Genomic DNA, 15,385 nt, shown 5'->3' with positions numbered 1-15,385 from the left:
GGAAAGCTTTTGGTGGTTGGGTGGGTGAGCTGGGGGTGTCTTCCTCTGGGCTTCCCCAAGCAGCTAAAAGGAACAGAACCAGATTCTGGAGTTTCACTGTTGAGCTTTAATGGTTTCATAATACACATGAAGGTCAAAACTGGTGAATGACAGATGGACAGGTTTAAGAGAGCAGACAGCTGAGGAATACATGAAAAGACATGTGAGGTTAAAAAAAAAAAGTAAAAAGAGAAAAAAATGTAATTGATTCATAAAGAAGTGAAAACACTGCCTTTAGGTATAAAAATGAAAACCTTCACTTAAATCAGCGAAGGGTTTGAAGAGAGAGATGCATTAAGAATCAGACATTAAAAGCCTAATTTTATAGACTCTAAATATGTAGAAACGGTAAGCCAGTGCGAGGACTAATACCCAACGTGGTGAATTACCTGCAGCGCATACCGTCTCTTGGCAGTAATGAGCTTTGTGAACGTTGCAGCGATAAGGCCTCTATAATTAGGCTTAGTCATAAGCATCCCCCCCTGTAATTCAGTGATAAAAACCCAGTAGAACTCCAGCGTTGGTGCTCCAGCCCATTCATCACACACACACATGCACACATGTATAGACTGAGCAAAACAAAATGTGCCATTGAGAACTATAAACACAGCTCTTTGTCTCATGTAGTTTACCTGATGTAACTGTGTGTGCGTGTGTGTGTGGTGGGGGGGTACAGTCCGGTAATATGTTCTCACTGTATGGAGAAGCGGGAGTAAAGTATGTGTTCATGCATGTACATATGTGTGTGTGTGTGTGTGTGTGTGTGTGTAGGTGTGTGTGCGTGTGTGTGTGTGTGTGTGTCTGAGGGAGAGGTGTTGTGAGCCACAGCATAGGCTTCCTGTGAGGGAGCAGATGTCGCAGAGCTCAGGCACAGCTGCGACAGGCGATAACCGCGGTGGCAAGAATATGTCGGCATGCTGGCTCTTCTCCCTGGGTCTTATCAGTCGCACACAGCATACAGACTCACACATACACACAGACGCACACTCATATAGACACTGTACAATAAGGAACTGCCACCCAGCGCTCGCACAACCTCGCAGCAGGCCCAGATAGAGCCAGTAAGGCAGTGAGAGAGATGGAGAGAGGAAGAAGAAAAGCAGCAAGGACTAAATCAAGGGTCTTTGATGGAAAAGGTGCAGAGAATCCCTAACAAAGCCTTGGCTCATGTCTGCTGTATCATAGACTTTGTAATTTTGTGCCAACTCTAATCCACTATAGCTATGAAGAGGCTATTCTTTACAATTTTCTTTGACAAAAACAGGCATCTCACCAGTAATAAGTTTCGTATAAGTACATAAGCACATAACTTTGATGCTTTCTTTGTTATCCGGCTTGCCAAAGACCTGTTTGCACAATTAGTCATCTAACATAGACTCTAAATAAAGCTTTTTGATTACGCTTCATAATAGTCATTTTAAATAGTTAATTAAAACGTTTTACTGTCACTGTCAACGCTGAAATACTCATTAATAGAATTTACTAATAACTATTATAAATCATGTGTGAGCTGCCACGTGTTTGTTAAGTTGCAGCTGATGTTTATAAAACTTTTTGCACGGTAATAAATACTATGTGTACACCCACCGGCTATTTCATTAGTTACACCTGTTCTGCTTCTCTGTAAAGTGTAAATATAATCAGTCAATCATATGGTAGAAACTCGGTGCATCTAGGTTTGTGGAAATGGTCTAGATAACCTGCTGAAGTTCAAACCGAGCATCATAATAGGGAAAGAAAAATGATTTAAATGACTTGGAACAGGGAATTGTTGTTTCTGCCAGATGGGCTGGTCTGAGGATTTCACAAATTCTTGTTCTCCTGGGATTTAACCTCGGTTTTGAGCCCAGAGAAAGACAACAGTAGTTCAAATAACTACTCGTTACAGCAAAGGCATGCAGAGCATCTCTGCATACCTTGATTCAAATCTTGAAGCAGACCGGATGAAGCAGACGCAGAACGCCACAGTGATCAAAACCTGTCATCTGAGAATGGGAAACTGATGCTATAGTTTACACTGACCCCCTTAATATCAAATCACCACTATTAAACTCAGCTTCACAGCTTAAATGAATACCGCTGCTGGCCATGTCTAACCTTTTATGACCACAGTGTACCCATCTTTTGATGGCTGCTTCCAGCGGGATAATCCACTGGGTTACAAAACTCAAATCATCTCAAACTGGTTTCTTGAACATGAGTTCACTGTACTCAACTGGCCTCCACAGTCACCAGATCTCAGTCCAACAGAGCACTGTTAGGGTGTAGTGGAGCAGGAGACTCATCGTGTATGTCAAGCTGATAAATCTGCAGCAACCGTGTTATGACAATCTGGACCAAAATCTCTGAGGACTGCACGAGGCTACGGGTGACTAGAGGCATTAATAATAATCTTATTGATTGTCAAAAGCAAACTAGGTATTGACTAAAGCTTAATTAAGCTTTAGTCAATACCTAGTTTGCTTTTGACAATCCATTTACAGTTTTGACTTTAGGATTGGAAAATCAACCATATGTGCTTTTGTTTAGTTTGTTTAGTTTTTTGTTTACCCTAAGTCTGTGGATCAGTTTATCTTTTGTCCTCCTTCTTTGTAAATGCTTGGTCTTGCGGTTTTGCCATGTCACTCTTTCTTAGAAGTCCAGCTTACCTAATTGTTATCGCATCTAGAACAACGGGACATATTTTGTAATAGTATTTTGAAACTTCATCTACATAAAAATATACCATCGGCTGTGTGCAATTATCCATTGCTTAATGATTACATCACTGGATTTCCAGCAGAGATATGAGCAAATAAATGTGGAATGGATGATCAAAAATGTTGGAAAAACATGGATGCTGATAGTGATGCAAGAAGAGGTAAAAGTACTGAGTAAACAAGGAGTGGAAAAAAGTGAGATGAGTGTGTGTTTGTGTGTGTGTGTGAAAGAGAGAGAGAGCAGTAGAGCAGTTATCCTCTTTATTTCCTCAGTACCAGCTTTGTGGTTTCTATGAGGAACAGATGTTCACAACTTGATACAGCGCCTCATCCCCCTCTACTCACTATCTCCAGTGCCAGCACCACCAACTGTCTGCTTCCACACAAACACACACACACACATATTGTCTCTTGGGAAACACAGACATACTTAGTGCTGACTTTTTCATGTGAACGTATGGGACGCGTTCACCTGCCTGCGGACATTTTACTGGCCGTTGTCCGTCCCCCCTCGCCTCGCTCAGGCTGCATATCCTGCTCTTGAGTCAACACTTGATTTGATCAGATGTCACTTCCTCTTTTGTAAGTTTGCACTTCTCTTGGTCAGATAAGACCACGTGTACACATAGCCTAGCACTCTGGTTAAAGAAAACTTCATGCCAGCGTGTAAGTCCTCTGAAGCCATATTTGGTTGTAACACTATGAATGAAACACATCCCTGCGATACTCGTGCCAAATTTAACCATCTGAAATACAGAATTTAACCAAAGCACATAGTGGGTAATTAATCAGCTTTATTGCATATGCTGGAGCATCTACAGTAATGCAGTAATAGATAGTACTCTTATTAGTTGAAGATGACAATACTGGAAATGAAGTACTTGGTCCAAGAGCATGGATTGAATTTACGATTCCCATCATGTCTGGATGATTCAAACAGGCGATACTTTCCTGCTTGATTGCAAACAAAATGTCAGGGGGTCTATGGGTGCAATTTGTAAAAGCAGCATTCTGCCGTGTGTGCTTGAGTGGGTGGGTCAATGATCCGTTACACCACGCCATATTACAGGAAAACTCTCTCTTTCATAATATGACGGAGCAGCTGGAGGACCTGCACACATTTAAGATGCTGGAATACAAAGTGAGAGATAAACATCCTGTTAAGTGCTTTATCAAAGAAAATAGAGTTTAAAGTACACGAGTCATATTCACAAACGATGCATGTGACTCAGAGGAGAGGAGGCTCGGTATGATTCTAATCGTTTCTATCAAACAGCATAACTCAGTGCAGTTAACTCCCCCCCCACCCCCCCCCACCCTCTTCTTTTGATCAAAATGTGCTCTTTCCTCCTTCATGTCTGCCTGGAGCCTACACTGGTGACATTAATGGTAGCTCCACGAACGTGTGGTCTGTTGAACGCGCACGACAGAGGAAAGGATAGCAGAAGGGAGAAGAGCGCAGGGACACAATGGGTCTAGCGTTCCTTTCAGCCGGCTCAGGGCCTTATCTCCTTTCAACACACTAGCCTGTGACTGCCACTATAGGAAAGGATTTACAATGTGCAAGAGGAGGAAATGCTGCAAAACTTCTCTCTTTCTTTCTTGCTTTTAGTCTGACACACACAAACAGAAATAGTCATTTCCAAAGCAGCACAATGACCGAACTGAGTTCTTCTGTCTCAGTTTGTGCTCAACTACCCAGAAGATGCTGCCAACATAATAGAATCCAGAGCAATGGTTGGAAGGAGGTGGAGGGTGGGGGTGTTTGTGGTGTGACAGGGAGATAGAGAGTGAAAAGGCAGGGAAGACAAAGCTGTTTTTGTCATTAATGCCATCAAAGGGACTTCCAGTCACAGTATTATGCCACAGAGAGTTCATCGAGGCGAGTTCCCACCTTGCGTGAGTGTGTTTCATTGTGCAGTTTATCGGGCTGGCCACATGGAGTGTCAGAGCTAACCCGGTGACCGCTCAACAAAAGGCCAAATTAAGAGGAGTGAGAGGCTGTCGTACAGGGAGGCTGACAGGTTGACTGACGCTGTTCCCGAAGAGAATAGCATCCTGTCAATCTCTGAGCTGTCACCTTGACAGGAATCCTTTCTTTGGATGCAACCCCCATCGCCTACCTTTCTGTCACTCAGGGCCACACAGAGACACACATATCTCTCAGTATTCTGCACAGAGAGCAAATAAGTCACCAATGGTGCACACACACACTGCAACATGCATGTATACAGAGCTGCTTTAGGGCCAAAACTCTGAAGTTTCGCTCTAGCTACCCAGTCTGTGAGAGATTCACCCTTGTAATGTCCCGTGCATCAGTTTATGTGTGTAATGTTGCGGTGTATTTCTCCTGCTTTTGTTTGTTTGATCACATTTGCAGCAACAGCTGATCAGATATTGTGGCTTGAAGAAAAAAAAGAACATTGGCACCTGGTGCTGACGTTACCTGAAGTTATTGCCTCTCATCAGCCGTGCAGGGAACTGTTCCAGTCAGAGAGGAACGGGGCTTCCCCCCCTGCGCACTTGCTCACATTATTTAATCAGTAGTGGAGGGCTTTTTCAGAAGTCTCCATACGACGGCAGCATTTGCGTTCAGTGCTTGCGAAGGCTGGTGAGACTGGAGTCAGGGCACAGCAGCTGTCTGTGTGTACTTTACAAGCTGGTTCTGTTTGTTCTGTCGACGCAGAAGGGGTCAGAAGGGTGTCAGCTTTGTCTTCTGTCCCCTTCCATGGCTATGTGTGTCTGTTGGAGGGAGAGAGGGCAGGTGGGTGGGGCAAAGGGACTAACAGACCAGTGTGGACAGGTGGAGGATTCTCACTATAGAGGAGGCAGATGTACAGTACCTGCCTTTTTCGCTGTCGCTCTTTGTGTATCTCTGTCTGCCTATCCAGTGTATTTGCTTATCTATTTAGGACAATGCATTCATATTACTTTATATATTTATGGGTACTTAATATTATTGTTTTCAGATTTAAAAGAAACCTAAAAACAAAACTGCGTTTTCTAAATAAATAAATGAAAAAGTTTGGGATTGCTGATCCGGAGAGCAGAACATCTTCTTGCTTCTGAAAACTTCCGATGGACATTTTTCACCGTTTAAACTGCTGAAATTTTATTGACGTGCTAATGAATTGATTAATTTTTTTTTTTTTTTTTAAAGACAGATTAGTCCATTTAAAAGAATTGTTATTTTTTTAATTGTCATTGATCATCCTCGGACAGATGTTACATCAAATGAGAAGGATTAAAGGTTGAAGCAGTCATCAATCGTGAATCCATTGCAAAGTGGGAATGCTAATGTTGCCACGTGTGATCGCAGTTGAAACAAGTATATGGGTGGGACGATATGGGGCACATTTATAGAGCTCTTTTACAAGACGAATCGTCCTGCTATCCTTCTTTACAACAGTCCACTGACTTGACTATTAAGGACAACACTTGAACATAAAGGGAAACTGTCACTTTTACGAGACGCGTTGCGTTTATTGGCGTATGGTCACATGCCGACAGACGCATTCTTTTGCATTCATTCAGCTCTCAGAAAGCTTGTGGTTTTTCCCCCCAAGTGTTAAAGTAAATATAGTCTGCTTTCCTTGTCGTCCCCGTCGTCCTGATATGAGGAAACAGCGGCCCCCACGGGCAGACAGCGGGACGGTAAAAGAGTTGTATTTCACTCAGTCTCAGTGCTTTTGGATTCGAGCTGTTTAGCTTCTAAAAAAAACTTCTAAAAAATATATAGGTAGGAAAGGATAGGCTATATATTACAAGCCATACAGCCATATAATGTCATTACGATACATCTTCATCCAGCTTATTATTATTAATTTTTGCCTGCATTTTATTGGAGAACTGCAGATGTGTGTGTTTTTTTTAGAAAGGTTTTACTGGTTAAATCGCATAATTTTAATAACTTTGGACAAATGCAGGGTTTACAATGTGCAATTTTGGATCTTTTTCAATTTAGAAAGGATTCCTGCACAATAGCTGCCAGCTCTCGCCTATGATGGTACCCGAGAGAGAGAGAGAGGGAGAGAGAGAGAGAGGGAGGGAGAGAGAGAGGTTAGGAGCTCCAGATGGTGTTTAAACGCAGACAGAAGGCTACAGCGAGGACAGAGAGAGAGAGGAGGAGGAGGAGAGAGCCGCGGTTACTGCGCACAGTGGCCCCGCCAGCTCCACTCATCAGTGAAGAAGACAAAACAAGTCTGCAAATCCCAAATTGTGAATCCACAGGAAAATAAACCGTCAGATCTGCTCAGCCGAATGTGATTTTCTTTTTTGGAAGTGAAGCTTTTTTTTTTTTTTTTTTTTTTGCGTTCCTCTGTTTTTTTCTTTAAAGACCACAACACTGAAAGACAGCGCGTCGGAGGAGAAGTGCCGTACTGAGAAGCGTGGTGGTGGAGCAGCCTGTCCACGGGCTGTAGGGTGACTGTGTGCTTAAATATTTTTAAAAGAGACAGAAAGAGAAGAAGGTCACTTCGTTTCGTCGGATGTACAAGGACTCGCTCCTGACACCACGGACTGTGGCTTAACTGTGAAGTTAAAAAAGGAGGGTTTTAAAGTTGTAACAGGAGGAATAATAGACGCACCCTGCCGAACAGAGGATCCGCATCTTTATAATTTCATTTTTTTGCCTGCGGGATGCGATGATTTCTGCAGTAGCGACAGGTTAATAGTTTTGTTTGCTTTAAAAAAAATAGATAGATAGATAGATATATTTGGGGTTTTTTGCAGGTGAAACTCGGCTGTGTTTTTCCTTCTTCGATCTGGGATGGTTAAAATGAGCAAGAGTGCGGATTTACATGCCTGGGACAAGTTCTGATTTTTGCTTTAAAAGAAAAAAACAAAAACAACAACTCAGACTGCAAAAACCAAAGACATCAATCTGCTTAAAGATCCAAGAGCTCTGGCTTTGATTTTATTTATACGTTTTTCGATATAACTGAGAAGTGAAATACCTCATAATTTATTAAACCTGGAAAGTCAAGACCCCCTACTGAACACCCAAAGGAAAGTTAAACCGTCTGTTTTTTCCTGCTAGACTCTCGCTCTTTCCTCTCAATATTTCAAAGACAGAAAAATAAGGAATAAGACCGCGACAAAGCTTTATTATTATTATTATTTTCAAATGATGAGGATTGAGATGACATATAAAAATCGGTTTTAGAAACTATTTGGTGTGGATTATCTCCGCTACTGTTACCTCAGCTTGACCTCGACCTTCATAAAGTAAGTACAACCTGCAAAAGTCAGTTTTGAGTGAAACTACGGCAAAACCCCTTAAAAAAATATGTCTATCATTATTTTTATTGGCATGCATTATTTTTAATTGCTCTTTCGATGTTTTAAATGGAAAAGCTTAAAATACTAAAATATTTCAAGTGTAAACTTTCACATTATGGTTAGCATTCAATGTTTTATTGCTCCGTGAAGGTGAAGATCAGGATACTGGATAACTTTTGCTTTTGCCTTTTTTTTTGTCGCTTTGCGTGTTATGATGTCTTTAGATTGTTACTGCTGGGTCACTGTAGGATGTTGCCTTGTAAATATAATTGAATTGAATAACACTGGTAACAAGAGACAGTTACAGGGGCAGGAAAAAGTGACTCTATTAATATTATTGTTGCTATTAATATCAGTAGTGCTATATGAACTTTCCTCTTTTCCTGTACTTTTAATTTTTTAGAGCTGAGATTAGACATAAAAAGGCAGAGACACTGAAAGACAGAGCAAGGGGAGGTCATGAGTTGTTCGCCACATGAGTCTGTGCTACACATCAAAGTGATGCTGAGACAAAGTGGTGACACAAAATCTTTGGTCTCTGTGATTTTGGTCTGGATGAAGGCAATGGGTGTGAAGGGATACATTTAGGCATTTACCCTTAACTGAACTGCTCGGTGCCCCAAAACAGTGTAGTGCAAGGTATGGTGTGACCAGTGTTTGTTTATGTTAAGATTTGAACAGCTTTGAGGGATAACCTTTTACGTGTCACTGCGGTGATACCATCCTGTGGAGGCACTAGAGAAGTGGGTTATAAAGAACTGGACGGCTCATAATAACTCTTGTGAGTGTGGAGACACTCCCAGCGAAGAAAACAAGTCCAGCCAAAGGTTTCTGAGCCCCACTTGAACAGCCTCAGCAGCGCACTCTTCCGCATGCAAGTGCAACAGTAAAACACTCCGGCCATTTTCTCTGCAGGATGTGGCCCCGTGTAATTGGCCCTGGTAAATATCATCTGAATAATTGAACAGTTGATAATAGTCTTGAACAATAGATGGGAGGTTGCAGAGGTGAAACCGCAGTGCAGACACCCTGCCTCACCGCACATTATACTTCCATCACCACCAAGTGAGCATCTCGTCCTCTCTCCTTCCCAGTGCCGGCCGCCCAATCGCTCAGACCAGGAGGGCCTGCTGCCTGCTAGGGCAGATGTCCCCACTTCATCATTAAGTAGCTCTCTTAAAAGGCTGGCCATTCATTATGACCCGAGCCTGCAGAGTGTTTGTTCAGTTCCCATCTACTACAGGTGCACGGATAGGATGTCTGCTGTTTTATATATACAGAGGGAAACAACCACAGGTTTTGAGTAATAGGACCACTTTTCCTCAGAAGAAAAGGCATCAAGCGAAACCACAGGCCAGTGTACTTCACTTCCATTCACTTCAAGATGGCTTTCTCTTTTGTTTGTTATACCTCATTAGTTTATCAGTGAGTTACATATCAGGCATTCAACAGCAGAAATGGAGATGATAGAAGCCTTCAGTGTCTAACAGAGAAAAGGCTCTCGCTTATACTTTGACTTGATGCCTCAGCTTATGTGTTTGTTATATGGGCGTGTGGGCTTGTTGAGTATGTGTCTGTGTGTGTTTGTGTGTGTCTGCACGTTAATTATTGGGATCTAAATGCAGGCAGTGCAGGTGAAACTGGCTGCCTCCTAATTAATGAGTGGAGCAGATGGCCCTGGGTGGGCGGGAGCTGCAAGCACACAGCGAGCCGGTCAGGTGGTCAGCACAACACAGACACCTGGGCCATCACAAACAAGACAAGTCAAGCGGCTGACACAGGCCAAAGATATAAAACCTGTGTTTGCGTGTGTTTACATATCTTTCTCTAGTCAACAAACATTTATAGAAACCCTCTTCTTCATGCTGTAGCTGGGAAATTTCAAACACAGTGTGTTGAAAAGGAAAATCGCTATTCAGCAAAGAGAAGAAGAAATAAACAAGACGAGGCGGTTTGAGAAGATAATCTTTCATTTCTTCTTCTCTTTTCTGCAAAGTTTAGTCAGTGGTACAAAAAGAAAAAAAAACGCAATCCCAGTTTTGAAGATGTTTTGATGGGTTTATGTGTGAGTGATTTCCTCATTAAACGGAGGAGCTGTGTGTACTATATCTAATTAATTAAGAAGCAAACCTTATGTGAATAACACACAATTCTTAATCAAACACTATAGCAGCAAAGTTTATGGTGAATATAAGTTGAAGTAGTTCATATTTGTGTTGTTTGACATATGTACACTCCCCTGATTGTCTTCTTCCCTGTCATACTAGTTGTCTCTCACCAGTTGCTCTGATTAGCTGACTGTAGGAAGTCACATGGCCTTGCCTTTAATTTGAGAAGATTATGCCTTAATAGATAAAGAGAAAAAAACAGCACTTATGGTTTCAGTAACCCTAAAACTGCAAATTGTACAGAAGCCAGTCACTAGTTGTTGGTTCCAGTTGTTGCAGCCCTCAGTGTATATTTGCGTGTGTTCAGACTAACAGGGGAGTTATACTGTACATCTGTGATGTAGAGAAACATCCAGCTTAGTTGACTTTTGCTCTCTGGCAGTTCTTTGCAGAACTGTTGCTCACAGCAGAGGAACAGTGTGCTTATTACTTATTAGTTGAAGTGAGATCAGTGAGAGTGATATGCAAATTTGTGCTTTTTGTGTACATTTATGAGAGCAAATGATGAGGTGCAGCATCTCTATAGTTTCGGTGCTGTTTATCCTGACGCACACTGGGGTAAACCAGCGTGGTTCTGGATGCCTGCTGCTCAGTCCTCCGTCTTTTGTGTGTGTGTGTATGTGTGTTTTTGGTCGGCCGTTCTCTGGTCTGCTCCACATGTGTTTGACATTACTGTGACAAGGCTGCCCAGCCTCTCTGGGGAGATGGAGAATGTCAGAGACTAGAGTCAAGAAGCGAGCAGCTTCCCAACATCTGATGGAATGAGAAACACACTCGCTGGATGGCTGGCCTGCTGACGCCACAGCGTGGGAGCAGAGCGGTGGGTGGAGGCCAAGTAAAACCCCAATTGTGTGTTTGAAATATCACTCTTTCTCTCTTTTCCTTTTGCTTTCTCCCAAATGTGCGCATATCCACTCATATTCTTAAGCGCCACAGCACACACACAGGCATATCTAGTAATAACACTGTTTTCACTGGAATTATCAGGTGTCTTTTCTCCGGCTTTCTCACAGCAGGTGAGATGCTTGAATTACTTTATCTGGAACATTCACGGTTGAAAACTCACCCTTTATAGCTAAGCATTTCTGAAAATTATTTGTTGAATTGACTCTTCAAAAATTCATCAACATATAAAGCATCCACAAATTGCACCCTCAATTATGCATTTTTCAAATGAGGCGCATTTGTAGCTCACATAAACACACGGTTGTGAATGCAGGTTCAAACCAGTGTCACCACAGTATGTAGCTGGAATGCTGACAGCTACAGCCAAGAAGAACAACCTTCCTCCTCCTCCCTTCCTTATCTTGTGCCTATTTCACCTCCCGCTATCCCTCCTCACCTTTTTTTACTTCCTCGCCTGGTCACTCACCTCTGACCTTCTTTTGACCCCTTTCTTTTCCTCGTCCCATTCCCACTGCTACATCTTGTCACCTCCCACCCTTTCTACTTCACTGTAGGAAATGTGCTCAGATCAGACTCTGACACAGGATACAGCTGGGCTAATCTACAGTAGCACCGAGCTGTGTTTTAATCACGCCAAGCGAACAGGCCGGCAGAGAAAATGGGAAGTGCAAATCGCCACCGCTACATGATATAATGAATCCCTCCCTTTCCTTCTGCCCCACATCGAGCCCTTTATCACAGGCGTGGGATAAACAAGCGCAAAGGAACACAGACTGAAGTTATTAAGGCCTCCACTCGAAAACACGTCCTCTCTGGACGTCTGGGGAAGTGCTGCAACGGGGCGACCGTGCAGACAGAGATTGGGAAGGAAGGCATGTCTCTCACATTTGCGCTCTCTCTCTCCCCTTACAGTATTTGTGAAATTAAAAATGTCGTTATCTCCTGGAAACAGATCCTGTGCCACACAGATGGTTCCGTCCCTCTTCAAATAGGAGGCTGAGCCACTGAGTGTGTTACCAGCTAGTTGTACAGACCTTAATCTTGACTTCAGCCTTCCTTCCTGTGCATGTCTGTCTCTCCACACACGCACACACAGGAATAGAGAAACTGTGCCCCTTCAGATAAAAGTGTTGCCCGTGTAAAGTTCTAATTTCACTTGGAAATTGATATTTCAACCTTTCAGAAAACAGATATATTTGAAGTGTAGAGAGAGGAAGGTTAGAGATTTCCTTGATATGTCAAAGAGTAGTGGTGACTTTGAGGAGCGACGCAGTCACGTCTGCAGGGTGTAGAGGTTGTGTTTGATATTTCAATTATTGCTTCCAACAGAAATTAGCCCATCTGTAAGATTTCTGAAAACTATGTTATGTCTTTGTGGAGAAATCTACAAGTTCCTCCAGAGACCTTCAGGTAAAGAAATAAATGTGATATGAGAAAACATAAAGACGCTTTGTAGGACCACAAAGTTTCTGATATGGTGAGCTGGACCTGGTGAAAACATCTTTTAAAAGGTTTAAAGATTATTTTTGAGTCTGTGGCAGAATTTCATCTCATAATAAATAATGTTATGCAATAAATGAACTGATAATCACCTGGTAATGTTTTCACTCATATCACTTTCTCCCCTGAAACTATGATTGATTCCACAGCGTCTCTCTTTTTACGTAATATGAACGAGTTGCACTTGTAATAACAGAGAAGAACAAAGCATAAGGAGACATACGAGTGGATAATTTTGTGACAAGTACAAGACTGAGATTATCTTCCCTGGATTAGGCTTTATTTTTTCCTAAAAAACTGTAACTTAGTAAGCATGCACTAATATAAACTATATAGATTTTTTTTCCTGTCATCTCTCCCTAGGAAGATTATACCAGTGTAAGAATGCAGATGTTTTGTGTAAATTTACATAAATTTACACAGTTCCCTTACAGTGGCAGTTTTCCCTCCACCTTGACCATCGCGCGGCATCAGGTCATCTTAATTTCCCAATTAGCTCACATAATCACCATGTTATTGGCACAGCGGGCGCTCTCCTCCTTTAGCCACTCGCTCTGTTTTTGTGGCGGCGTCCTGTAGTCGGCCTGCGTCCCAGAGGACTTGCTGGTATTTATTTCTGCAGCTTCCAGCATGAGCTGGCTGTAGGCTAAATGGAGAAACTGTCAAAGCTTCCCTCTAACCTGTCACATGGATGTCTCCCCCCCCCCCTCCCCCCGCCTCCTCTGCTGCATTCTTGTTTCTTACGTGTCTGTGTGTGAAACCTATGGGGTCCTCCAGGATAATACAGAACACCCTCCCTGTGCCTGGCTAATGTCAGGAGCTTTTGTTACTGTGCCCGCGGGGCAAATGAAGAGCTATGAGAGCGCTGGCAGGCTGGAGAGCAGTTCAGGCTACAGACAGTTTTGTCAGCGCTGACAGCTCCATAGTGACAGAGCAGACATTTAACACAGAATGAAATGAAATACAAGACATCAAGCAGGAGAATGACTAATCTGCTGTTTGTTTTCCTATCTTAGCTGTAAGTGACAGCTCAGTGTCAGGTTTTTAACGGTGCACAAAACATAAGAGAGAGGGGAGACACGGGGAGAAAAATAGGCAGCCGTAGTTCACGCGCTCTGTTAACACACACTCACGCAAAGAGTTTATGGCAAAGGATACACAGCGATGCTGCATTTGCTGTGGTGTGTGCATGTTGCCAGGGTCAATTCTAAGTCTTTTGTGCTCCATAAATCAGCAGGCAGCAGCAGTGACGTAAGAACAAACAGAACTGCTCTCTGCTGCAGCTGGCTGGAAAGAGGGAGATACAGGAGAGAGGAATACAGAGAGGGAAAGAGAGAGCAGGACAGCAGCTGTCAGGCCTCCATCGCACACCTGTCACACAGGAAGTGAGCGCTGGCCACTGTTTCCTGGATACACCTCCTCAAACACCGCTCCTGGAAGAAATGGAAGGGGGGACATCTGCTGTGAGGGAGAGGCACGAAGGCGGCCTCTCTGATACGGTAAAACATGGATGAAGAGTAAATGCCAACCACTGTAGCAGCAGGAGAAAACAGATACAGAATTCCTCCCCCGCCGCTCCGACTGTTTTCATATCAGCTGCCTTGTAGTCATATTTGCATGTGAATGTGTGTGTCCAGTTTGCACAGTTTAGAGGATGTTTTTGTTATTGCAGAGCTCTGTGACAGACGGGTCACTGTGGAGACTCCAGTCCAACTCTCCCACAAATACACTAAGCCTGCATGCCCGAAACTTAACAGTGGGACATTCCCACGCTAGCTCCTCTCACCCGCCCCTCCAGCACCAACCCACCCCAGCCCTTCACTCTCTCTCTCTCTCTCTCCTGTGACCATCATGAACTAATCCAGATGTGGTGTGGCTGCTCACAGATGTCCACATAACTCTTTGTACAAGGTGCTGCTCCTTTCTTCCTTCAGATTCTTCTCTTTCTCTGCATCTCAGCTTGCCCCAGCCTTTCACATCACCCAGATCACGGTCTCAGCCTCTGATCCGAACAGGAAGTGACATCACAGTGCTGTGAATAAGGCACTTGCAGCTATTTTTCTCCCGTTTCACTTCTCCTCCTAGGCTCCAGAGTAGTTCTGTTGTGGCTGCTGTTGGTAGAAAATTTCCTCTTTGTTTGTCAGGCTTGTCAGGCTGGGTCCTCAGGAGGCCCCCTTGCCCTATTCCCAGGCTGCCCTTCACGCTGCCTGTATGCAATTAACAGAGTAATTAAAAGCCTGATGAGCTAATTGGTGCTGGGTGAGGCTGCAGGTGTTTGGATAGGGGGAGTGCGCTCACCGTGAACATACTCTTTTCAAATATGTTTTGTCTTTTGGCTTTATTCCCATTGAAGTGAAATATGAAGCTGATATTGCTCGGCCATTAAGGAAATCGGTACTAGATGCTCAAGATGATCGATAAGGCGGTAACGTGATTTCTCAATAGAATTTATCTACTGAATCCTGTTACCTAAAACAAAATCAGATGCCTAGGTAGATGTTGTGTTTACGCTTCCACTTTACTGTGATACCAATCATGACTCCATACATTGCACAAAAAATGTTTCCTGCTTCAGCAAAACTGGATTTTACACGAGTGCACTCGTTGCGAGGATGAATTATGTCACTTTTGGGCTCATCAAAAAGTGAAGACAACAGAAAGTCTTATCCGATGATGTTGGCTGCCTGGGGCTGAGCTCTCAGCTGGCAAAATTAGGTGCATGGCTGACAAGATGAGGGAAAAAAAGATGTAGATGAGCAAAAACAAATGAGAGTTTTCATGCACGGCAGAAGC

The 15,385-nt window shown here is 43.2% G+C and overlaps 1 protein-coding gene across 7 annotated transcripts in view; it reads left to right on the top strand.

Annotated features, from left to right (window-relative positions):
* cbfa2t3 (CBFA2/RUNX1 partner transcriptional co-repressor 3) overlaps positions 1–15,385 on the top strand; it is a 57,810-nt gene that overhangs the window by 15,105 nt on the left and 27,320 nt on the right. Inside the window, exon 1 of one of the 7 annotated variants that reach the window (XM_085167737.1) lies at positions 2,555–7,964. The exons of the other annotated variants lie outside the window; for them this stretch is intronic. The gene's annotated coding sequence lies outside the window, so the exon portion shown is untranslated. Of the gene's footprint in view, positions 1–2,554; positions 7,965–15,385 lie in introns of those variants that run through there. 7 annotated transcript variants of the gene reach the window in all.

This window comes from Neolamprologus multifasciatus, chromosome 1, assembly GCF_963576455.1.
Source record: "Neolamprologus multifasciatus chromosome 1, fNeoMul1.2, whole genome shotgun sequence".
NCBI classification, from domain to species: Eukaryota; Metazoa; Chordata; class Actinopteri; order Cichliformes; family Cichlidae; genus Neolamprologus; species Neolamprologus multifasciatus.
This window is presented reverse-complemented; position numbering and strand designations above follow the sequence as displayed.